The sequence below is a fragment of the Lytechinus pictus genome, chromosome 14 (assembly GCF_037042905.1).
Source record: "Lytechinus pictus isolate F3 Inbred chromosome 14, Lp3.0, whole genome shotgun sequence".
Lineage (NCBI taxonomy): Eukaryota > Metazoa > Echinodermata > Echinoidea > Temnopleuroida > Toxopneustidae > Lytechinus > Lytechinus pictus.
Genome location: NC_087258.1, coordinates 1,775,703 through 1,788,218, shown reverse-complemented (window position 1 = coordinate 1,788,218; position 12,516 = coordinate 1,775,703).

The following is a 12,516-nucleotide window of genomic DNA, read 5'->3' as shown; positions in this document are numbered from 1 at the left end:
GACATATGGTTCTTTTTCATGACTACTTAAAGTGATTGCCCCATGTTAAGGTCTTAATATAAAACATTTCCTGTCCGTGATTACGTTCGCTTCAGTGGATTGGTGAGATATGTCTGCTCTCCATGAATTCCTAAAATCAGTCCTTGAAATATCCCTTTTTCTGCATGAGTCTAAATATCCAAAATTTTCAGCTCGCGCTTCGCGCTCGCATCAGTTGGTTAGTGAAATACGTATGGTCTTCGTGAATTCCTACAAACAAGCCTTAGACTGCCCCGCTTCAGGTCTGAATTATCTAAATTTTCAGCTCGCGCTTCGCGCTCGCAATATTTGATTAGTGAGATGCGTATGATAATCATGATTACATTGACTACAAAAAGTGCTTCATGTGTTCAGATGTGATTCTAACAAAATCAGCAAGCACCTGGCACTCGCATTACATGACTGTAGTGAAATATGTATACTCTTAATGGGTTCCTTTAAAAAAATCCTGTTTTGGGTCAATATATACACAAATTTCAGCTCGTGCTTCGCGCTCGCATCATTTGGTTATTGAAGTACGTATGGTTTCGCTAATTCCTACAAACAAGCCTTAAATTGCCCCTCTTCATGTTTGAAATTCCTAATTTTTTAGCTCGCGCTTCGCACTCGCAATATTTGATTAGTGAGATGCCTATGTTATTCATTATTACAATGACTACAAGTGTTTCATATGTGTTTAAATGTAATTCTAACAAAATCAGCAAGCGCTTGGCACTCGCATTAGATGACTATGGTGAGATATGTATAATATTAAGAGATTCCTAAAATATAGTCCTTAAGATCTCCCTGTTTGTGATCAATATATACAAAAATTTTCGGCTCGCGCTTCGCGCTCGCATTGTTTAGCGAGACAGGTACGTATCATGATCACAAAAATTCGATTGTTAAGTCCCTTTTTAGGTCTGAATATCAAAAATTTTCAGCTCGCGCTTCGCGCTCGCATTATTTGATTGCTGAGATGCGTATGTTATTCATGATTACAATGACTACAAGTGCTTCCTCAAAATGTCTCTATTAGGTCAGAGTACCTGACAACTAAGTGACTTAATTTTTTGCTGGTGCCCCCCCAATGCCGTGACCCACGGTACGCCACTGGTGCCCAGATAGGACTCAGATGGAAACGAGACCTCCAACCCATGCGGAACCCATTAATATTGGGTAAATGGAGTAATATCAGATGGTAAAATCAGGAAAATGCTGGGAATATTAGTTACTCATGAATATTCATTACTACAATAAATGGCCAAAATTTTAGCTAATATAGCTGTAATAATTAATATGTTTATGCAATTATTCCACCCAGAAAATTTTCAGAAAAATGTGTAGTTTATATATCATATTAGTCATAATCATGACATTAATTTTAGAAAAATGTTTTAGGGTTGAATAATTGTTAACCATAATTTGTCAAGTGTTGTAAACTCGCTCAATATATAGAAGTAAATGACAGGGTTTGGTGGATAGGTGTAGGATAGGATTAGGATTAGGATGTAGGATTTTAGGATAGGATAAGATGATATGGCTTAGAGTATGGAGTTGTAAAAATGTGCTTCAATGACCCTAATGACACTAATTGTTTTTTTAATGAGCCGACATTAATTGGGTAATATTGGGTAAACAGAGTAATATGAGGTGGTGATATCATTAAAATAACTGGAAATATCGGTTACATCATACTGGGTAATATTGGGTAAATTGAGTAATATCGGGTCCGGGTAATAACGGGGAAAGATTGGTCTACTATTTCCCCGTTACTACCCACTGGTGTTACCGTGGTAATAACTACGTTATTACCTGTTACAACCCGGGTAATATCGGGTAAAATGCCCAGTGGGTAGGTGCCCTCCCTAGAATCAGTGTTAGATTCATAGGCGGATCCAGCTTTTGGCGAAAGGGGGGGGGGGCGCACTGCATGCCGAGCGCGCGGCGCACTTCACCGGCGCCCGAAAGGGGTAAAGTCTGACCCTGTCAAAATAATGCTCTTTTCAAAATGTATAGGATTTCCAGTCATGTCATTTTGCATGACCATACGCAGATAATATTTCCAGGGGGGGGGGCAAGACTCGAAAATTTGGTGCACGTACATCTCACATTTGCACATTTTTCATAGTTTTCATGAAATGTTAAGGGGGAAAAAAAAATCGTTTTTCACAACAGCAGATCGCGAATGTGCCCTCCCCCCCTTCTCCCTTGCTGCGTACGACCATTCCCTGAATTCCACTTAAACATATCTCATTATAACAGAAATATACATCAATTTAAAAATATAATCTTTCTAAAACATAATTATATAGAGAGAGATTGAAAAACTTAATTAAAGAAAGAAACAAGCAAAAAGTAACACAAATTATCATGCATGTTATGTGCGATTTCAAAATCTCGTGTATTAACCCTTTTATTGCGATGAGGCCAATACATTTGTATATTAATAGAAATACAAGCTTTTTTACTATATGTATATATATATATATATATATATATATATACACGGGGGCGTCGATCCTTTTTTTAAGATTTGAGGGGCAAAATCATGAATCAACTTTCCAAAGGCGCTCGATATCACACAAAACAAACAAATTCACACAAACACACACACACATATGCATATATATATATATTTATATGACTCATGAGATAGAAACACATATCTCACCAACAAATTAATGCGAGCGCGAAGCGCGAGCTGAAATTTTTTACTGACCTGAAAACAGGAAAAAGGTGCCTGTTTAGGACTGTTTGTAGTAACTCATGAGGAGGATATACATATCTCACTACACAGATAATGCGAGTGCCGAGGGCGAGCTGAAATTTCTTTATATTCTGACCAGAAAGCTTGATATTCTATGCATTTTTGGTACCAATGATTAAGATGGGTATCTAAAAAAAACAATAGATGCGAGTGCGAAGCGAAAAAAAAATGACAGTTTAATGGATGTTTGTATAATAAAGAACAAGATTATATCCAGGAAAAGATTATTGCAAATCGAAGCGGGAGTTCTTTTGACGTTTAGTCCTGAAAAAGGGACATTCTATTCACCTATTTAATCATGAAAAGTATGGGGTTTTGCTACTGACAGAAATGACGCGAGCTGAAAATTTTTATATTCCAATCTGAGAAGCGGATAATTTAAAGGAGAATGAAAGCCTTGAAACCAGCTGAATCCATATCAAAGAGAAAAATCAAAGAAACATATTGTTGAAAGTTTGAGGAAGATTCATGAATAATAAGAAAGTTATGAGCATTTGGATATTGAGATCACTTATGCCATGTAGATCCTCCCATTGGCAATGCGACCAAGATCTGTGATGTCACACACGTACAACTCCCTCATTACTTTAGTACTTATTTCACTTATATTCTCACTTTTATAGAGTCTATCACAAGGTGAGGTGTTCTCTTTATGAGAGGACAAGTACAGATGTTTCACAACATTATATCATTGATGAATCGTTTGTCATATGATTAGAATGAGCAAAAAGAGATGTTTTGGGGTATATTTTCAGCACTGGCGTAAATCCGTGTTGATGGGTGGGGGGGGGGGTGACTGAAATATTTTGGCATTTTTTTTGCAATCATGTTTTTAGATATGCAAGGAATTGCCATTGATATGTCCACAGTGGCGTACCGTGGGTCACGGCATGGGGGGGGGGGGGCACCAGCAAAAATTTTGAATCACTGCTGAGTGAGTGCGCTAGTGAGCGCGCTCAGTTGCCAGTTATACTGACCTAATAGAGACATTTTAAGGACAATGTCATTAAACTGATATGTATCTCACTGATCAAATAATGCGAGCGCGAAGCGCGAGCTGAATTTTTTTTATATTCACATCTAAAAAGGGACATTATAGTCAAATTTGTGTAATCATGATAGGTACCTGTCTCGCTAAACAATGCGAGCGCGAAGCGCGAGCTAAAAATTTAGATAATTCAGACCTGGAGTGGGGCATTCTAAGGTTTTTTTTTGTAAGAATTAACTAGGACCATACGTATTTCATTAACCAAATGATGCGAGCGCGAAGCGCGAGCTGAAATTTTTTGATATTCAGATCAGAAGGGACATTTTAAGGACTGATTTTAGGAATTTATGAAAAGCAGACATATCTCACCAATCCACTAATGCGAACGTAATCACGGACAGGAAATGTTTCATATATACGAAGACCTTAACATGGGGCAATCACTTTTTGAGTCGTGAAAAAGAAGCATATGTCACTACATAAAACAATGATAACTCAAGTGCTAGGAAATATATTTGGTTTATATTGACTTGAAAACGGGATGTTTTAGTACAACAGGATTATATATCACGTTAAACAGACAATGCGAGCACCAGGAACAATGAAGACGTAGGCCCTGGGCAAATTATGTTTCATAAAGTTATGATAAATATGTTTCTTATGTAATGTAACATAACATAATTATAATATAATATAACATTATAATGAATAATATTTTCTTCTTTCCCACTACGTTTCTCTTCCTTTCTCCCTCTTTTCTCCTTTCCCCCTTTCCCCGTTTTTTTTTTGGTCAGCCGATGGGGGGGGGGGGGATGTGCCCCCATGCCCCCCGTAGTTACGCCATTGTATGTCCATATGGCAAATACCCCTCCAATATTATTATCTTTTTTACCCCATGATGGTTTAATGGTTTTATTAGAGATTACATTAAAAAAAAATTGACATTCCATCTTAATCCCTTCCCAAAGACCCCAACATTGATGAATTGGAAGAAACGGGGGTTTCTCTTCAATGTTATAATAAGGACATAAGTATTTCGTTTGGAAATGGTGAACTGGCTCTTTATTTAGTGCATTTTATGATTCCATAATATTGTTTTATTCGTTAAGCGGTATTTTAGGAAGAATTTTCACCAATAAAACAATTATCTCTTGTGATTTTTTTTCATTTCTTTCGTAAAAAGTGGGGGGATGTTTGTACAGGCCACCCCCCCCCCCCTTCTCGAAAGTGGGGGGATATATCCCCCCATCCCCCCCCCCCCCGGGATTTACGCCAATGATTTTCAGTGTCCAAAAGGGGAGAGTTGTTCATCTGTGACATCATAGATCTTGGTCGCATTGCCAATGAGAGGATTTCCATAGCATTAGTGATCTCGACATTCAAATGCTCATAACTCTTCTATTGCTAGTCCTATTTTACTCAAACTTTTGTTGATCTTATATATGATTTTTCTGCTTTCACAAAAGTTAACTTTCTCCAAGAGTTTCATTCTCCTTTAAGCACGATTTTAAATAAAGAACGAGTTGTGTAGCTCAATCTCAATGTACGACTGGTTGCGTAATTATACACTCCCGGTACTAGCAACGGGTTTTAGCAAAGTTTTGGGCTAAAATATCGAATCAACTTCATAAAACACTATAGTAGCTGTCTTAAACTAAAGGCCATAGAGGCGGCACAATGTGGAATGTGTAAAGTAGAAAAGTGACTGACCTTCTTTTTATTAAAGCATTGGAAAATAACTTAGATCAAAATTAAAGGATTTGCTCTACGCTTTTGTATGATTCTGGGATTTTTTAAATAAATTAAAAAAGATCTCATGACATCTGTCATTCTGTGGGCAACTGCCCCGCCCCAGTCCACTCTGTAAGGGCATGCGATAAGCTTTGTTATGACCATTCAACAATAAAATGTATACCCAGGTGCCGCTGATCATTCTTGACCGGCGCCGATCTAGATGTGGTTGGCAATAGGCCCTTCTTATTAGGGGGGTGCGCGCCCCCTGCGCCACCCCCTGGATCCGCCACTGAGATTGTCAATCATATTCATTCATTTTTGTCAATCAGCAATATCAAATTAAAAAATTTTGAATGGGTTGGGTCGAATGAATATTTTTTGACTGCCAGTTGTAATTTTGCCCGTGTGACCATAATAAGCGCGCGACGCTCGAATGAAAATCACGAGCAGAATAATTTGTTGACATTGACTTGAAAACGGGATATTTAAAGCCCCATCTTTGTCCCGTTGAATAGGTTATTATATGCACTCAACATGCAATTAATGAAAGCACGAAGCGAGATGGTCAGGAGCGAAAATTTTATTTTCATGTGATGAGCTGACAGTAATTATTCGCCCCTTTTCACTCGTTCACTTTCTTCCACAGGGGCCGAGGAAGCGGGGGGGGGGGGGGGCTGAACCCCCCCACTCACCTTTTTCCAAAACCGTGTACAAAACCGTAAAAATGACCATATGATTGTGATTTTTTGCATGGTCAGCCCCCCCCCCCCCACTTTGAAAACATAATGGTTAGTCGCGTGTATTTGAGTGTCCGAAAGTCCCCACACACAGCTTCAACACAGGGAACAGTGGTTTTCATGAACGTAATATTGCAGAAATCCGGGTATTTATAGCTATTAATAAGATCACACCAATAGTGTGAACATTTTATCCAATTCCATTAATTTGATGTAAATATCATTACAATTAATTCACTATTTACGTCTCGCTGTTCATTTGAAAGTGTCCATGTTCACAACTCTTGCTATGGCAAACGGTCTAAAACCACCCATATTTTCGAGACGCTGGCACCTTTGTTTTCCCACTGGAATATCCCTAAGGGTCAAAAAGGGCGAGATTGATTGTCATCTCAATGCTAAATAGATTACCTACAGTTCAATGTATAATACTTTATGACTGGTATAATGGTTACATATCATTTTTCTCCCAAACTTTGAGATCGAGCAGGCAGAAAATGGCATATTTCTGTGTACAACGTCAAGTGACTAACGTATGATAGTTTCCGTTCCTAGACCCTGTTCATTTGAAACAATTAATACAGTCTAAACTAACTTAATTGACACATTTAATGTTGAAAGTAACATGTTCTTGTACTATAAAGCTTTGCCTACTGATATTTATAATATAGCTACAGTTTGAGGAAGCAAATATCGAGTCCGGAATTGATTTTGATTTGCAATAGGGTCTGCGTAAGTATACTATATACTAGCAGGCTAGCATCGTCTGCTACGTAAATGAGCGAACATGACCGAAACTATTAAACCATTATGCGTTCCGCAGCCCCTGTTCCATGCATCATTCTTTCCTCGATCTCCCCCACCCCCTTCCCCTTCCTTTCTTTTTTTTTCTTACTTTCCCTCATTTGTGTCTCCATGCAAGGGGGGGGGGTATAGTCTGCAACTAAGCTCAGAATCATATTTGACACTTAAAAATGTGTACTAGGGATCGAGTTCGATAGACTACGCCAAATTTAAAGGAGAATGAAACTCTTGGAGCAAGTTAGCTTTTGTGAAAGCAGAAAAATCAAAGAATAAGATCAACAAAACTTTGAGAAAAATAGGACTAGCAATAAAAGAGTTATGAGCATTTGAATGTCGAGATCACTAATGCTATGGAGATCCTCCCATTGGCAATGCGACCAAGATCTGTGATGTCACACACGTACAACTCTCCCATTTGGACACTGAAAATATACCCCAAAACATCTCTTTTTGCTCATTCTAATCATATGACAAACGATTCATCAATGATATAATGTTGTGAAACCTCTGTACTTGTCATCTCATAAAGAGAACACCTCACCTTGTGATAGACTCTATAAAAGTGAGAATATAAGTGAAATAAGTACTAAAGTAATGAGGGAGTTGTACGTGTGTGATATCACAGATCTTGGTCACATTGCCGTTGGGAGGATCTACATGGCACTAGTGATCTCAATATTCGAATGCTCATAACTTTCTTATTATTCATTCAATCCTCCTCAAACTTTCAACAATATGTTTCTTTGATTTTTCTCTTTGATATGGATTCAGCTGGTTTCAAGGGTTTCATTCTCCTTTAACTCTAGCTATCTGTGTCAAATTTTTGGTAGAGGCAGCCATCGACAAAGTGAATCTTGTCTCACTACTTCAGACTCTGCATAGTATGCGAATTGAGATATCAAATGTCTGATCGATATGCCTCAGACTATGGGGGTACCGACACCCACCGCCCCGCCCCCCCCCCCCCCCCCCCCCGTTACTGCCGACTCCGGTATATGGGGGCATGCAGTATGGGACACTATAATTATAGAACCCCAAAAGTTCCATGAGCAAAACAAAACAAAAATAAAAGGAAAAGGGGAAAGGGAAAGAAAAAGTACGACTTTACTCTGTAAAGAGGAATGTAGGCCTACTCAACGGAAGAAGAAGAAGAAAAAAGTGTACTTTATTTCGAATAAAATGTCAAAATCTAATCAAAGACAGATTTTGCATTAAATAGAATGATCCCTTTTCACTCACTTATAATTTGCTCAATTGCTAATTATAGAAAGTTTGCCACATTCGCTTTGTCGCCACGTTTTTTTCCTTCATAATTCTTCTTCTTTTTTTATTCTTTCCCCTTCATCACGTTGGTCCAATTAAAGTGCCATCTTAGTCTTGGCAAAATTGCCAAGTCGATCGAAATCTAGAAAGATCGACAGACATCCTCATGCCACTTTCACTTACAAGTGAAAGGACAAGTCCACCAACAAAATTGATTTGAGTGAAAAATTCAACAAACATATAACACTGAAAATTTCATCAAAATCGGATTCAAAATAAGAAAGTTATGATACTTTAAATTTTCCCTTAATGATTTCACCGTGACAAAATAGTTTATAAGGTCTACATAATACACATCCTGCATGGTCGGTATGCAAATGAGGGGACTGATTATACTCACTATTTTTTTTTTTTTTTGGGGGGGGTATTTCATTGCATAAAATATAAAATATTTACATTTTCTCCCCATTGTCATGAACGTGAAACAAAGTTTTCATACCTCCCTGTATTTATGTGGATTGTAAACATTTTGTGGTTCAAGTTGGAAATTATTGTCAAATCTATAAACATTAACAATTATTGTATAATCAAAACTATAAACAAAAGATCGAAGTAATGACTGAAGGAATCGACTCTCTCTCAATTATAACGTAATTGTGCATATTAACTAAAAACTTAATAAGCGAAACTTTTAAATGTCGATATAACCTTTTTAAATTTCTTATCAAAGTTTTACATCCGATTTTGATGAAATTTTCAGCATATATACTTGCTTGATTTTGCTCTAAATGACATTTTGGTGGACCTGATTCAAATTGACGACATGCTTCATTTTACAATCTACTTGACTTAGCTGACTTACACACTCTCTCTTTATTCCTTGCATGCTAATCCCTCTTTCTGTTAATTATGCCAAAGCCAAGTAGACTTACAAGTTTTTGACAAATATATAGGCCTACTATTATGTTTTTGTTACGGTCTGTTTAGTCCTCAAATTGTTTATTTTGTTTTGTATTACTTTGTATTATTTTTGTTTAGGACAAAATATTGGCGAATGCCAATGATGTTCTAATAATAAATCAAATTACGAATTCAATTCAAATTTGTACACAAAGACTTATAGATGCAATTTAATTAATGATACCAAGCAACCCTATCTTTAAATCGTGAAGAAAAATAAACGATATCTTCATTGTCATATCAGGGGGAAGCTTAAGAAAATACCCTTCCTGATATAACTATCACAACAACTCCATCAACAATATAAAACAGAAAAAAAAATAGAGACAATAATTCATAAAATTACCTTGAGACTTCTTTATTACACAAAAGCGCCCTCATGCGCTGACAAGAATCGCACATGTACATAACATCATGCAGAAACCCAGCCACATGAATTACCAATTTTTCGTAAAGAATGGATGGATTTTTAAACACTATTAATTAAAAAAGTGTCAAATTGTTATAATGAAGCATGAACGAGGCAATTGTAGCGATGAAAATTGATTTATTTGTCTAAAACAGACAGACAAACGCAGCAACTGCAACAGCGTCAACAGCAACATCATCTGGCTAAAACTAATAGCCCTAGCTGCTTCTGATTTGCAGAGCAAATAGAACAAAGAATTTTCAGAAAACATTCCAAGCAACTTAAATCAATAACTTGCTAAGCAAAGTCTTATTTTTTAATTTTGTACTTAATTTTAATCATTCTTGAAAATGTAAATATTATGTTGATTTACTAAAAAATTATAGGCCTACTAATCGATGTGGAAGTTACTTTATAGAGTTAAGTATTTAGTGATAACCCTTCATGTTAATCTCTTTTTATAATTATTGATTTTCAAAACCTTTAAAGGACGACTCTTCCCCAATAAAAGGTTGATCTGAATAAAAAGAGAAAAACAAGCATAACACGTACTGATTATTTCTCATTACAATCGGATGTAAAATAAGAAAGTTATGACATTTTAAAGTTTCGCTTAGTTTCATAAAACAGTTGTAATGCACATCCTGGGTGGTATGCAAATGAGGAGACTGATGACGTCGCCCACTCACTATTTCTTTTGTATTCTATTATATGAAATATGAAATATTCTAACTTTCTCCTCATTGTCAAGTGAAACAACGATATTAATTCCTCACTAAACATGAAGAATTGGCATTTTTTGATAATATGTGGTTCAGTCAAGTTCGTCCTTATTGTCAAATCTGTAGAAATGAAATATTGTATAATTCAAACAATAACAACACAAGAATTAGTGCCAGATGAACATTATCGACTGACTCATGTCACTAAATTGTGCATACAACTGTTTTGTGAGCTTTGAGCGAAACTTTAAAATGAAATAACTTTCTTATTTTAGGCCTATATCCGATTTTGATGAAAATATCAGCTTTATGCTAGCTTGATTTTTCTCTACTTATTCAAATAAAAAGTTTTATGGGGTAGACTTGACCTTTAAAGGTCAAGTCCACCTCAGAAAAATGTCGATTTGAATAATTATAGAAAACCAAACTAGCATAACGCTGAAAATTTCATCAAATCCGGATGTAAAATAAGAAAAGTTGTGATAGTTTTGCTTATTTTTCACAAAACAGCAATATGCACAACTCAGTGATATGCAATTGAGAGGGTCGATGATGTCCCACACTCACAATTTCTTTTGTTTTCTATTGTTTGAATTATACATAATTTCATTTTTTTTACAGATTTGACAGTAAGGACTAACTTGACAACCAAAACCGGCTATGCTAATTCCGCATGTTCATGAAGGAATCGATCGTTGTTTCACTTGACAATGAGGAGAAAATTAGAATATTTCATATTTCATAATATAAAATACAAAATAAATAGTGAGTGGATGACGTCATCAGTCTCCTCATATTGCTCCCGACATATATTGTTTTGTGAATTAAGCAAAACTTTAAAATGTCATAACTTTCTTAGGATCCGATATGGATGAAATTTTCAATGTTATGCTTAGGCCTAATTGTTTGATTTTTCTTCTCTTATTCAAATCAACATTTTGTTGGGGTGGATTTGTCCTTTAACTTAGTTTGAGGACAATATGGGACATCTCGGGGTGAAATGGCCGGGAAAACCACATGAGTATCAGTAAAATGTTAACAAAGTAGATTATAATAAAAAAGGCAAACTAATATGGGCAAGCGAGCGAAGCGAAGCGATCACAAGTTTTTGACTTAGTCAAAAACTTGTGATCGCTTCGCTCGCTTGCCGCTCTTTACAAATTTTCCCCGAATGCCATACTGTCTGGCCCCCTCATTTTTTTTAATCTCATTACGAAGCTAAGTCATGGGGAGGAGCTGTTGGGCCAATCAAAGACTAAACCTCTGCAAATTAAAAGGCGGTGAGGCATACGCTTTTTCCACCTCCGGCCGCGGGGAGGGGACTTTTTTTTATTTATTTCCCCTTTAGTTTAGTTTAAGGCTACCGTAAATGCAGCGCAAGAAGAATTCGTGAATCGAGATCGGGCGAAATTCGACCGAGTTTCATCGTTAAATTGCATTTAGAATGGGGCGTTCTTCTAAAGATAAACGCGATATTTATTATCGTCTTGCCAAGGAAGAGGGATGGAGAGCTCGAAGTGCATTCAAGTTATTACAGATAAACGAAGAATATGATATTTTTCGAGGCAAGTAATTTTCTAATTCCATTCTCAGCTCTGCACAGTATAGTACGGTAGTAGGCCTATTACTATTACCGGTGTGTGTAATTTCTTATGCACACAGTTTGCAATAGAGAAATCACGACTCTGTGATAGGCCTACACTCTACAGTAATTTGAATTGTACAGGAACTGATATACTTATAGCACATTCATTGTTCATGTGTGCGAGAGCTGTGTGAGTTGGGTGTAATAGCTGCCATAGAATTTAGGGAACAACTGCAGAATACCCGGACAGTGCACTGCGTTACCTTATCGTTGGAGAGCCAACGCACAACGATGTACTTAAGCTATCAAATCAGAAAATCAGCTATAATAAATAATTGAATGATTTACAACTTACAAGTATTTTTTGAATAGATTCTAAGTGTTCAGACTGCACTGTAACGCTAACGATGCGAGCGCGCGCGATTAGTATGTAGACCAACAGTGTCCGCGATAATGTTGTAAATCGGATCAAAAATCAGATCGAAAATCGGATCGGCAGTTAAGCTTCTAAAATCGAAATCGAATC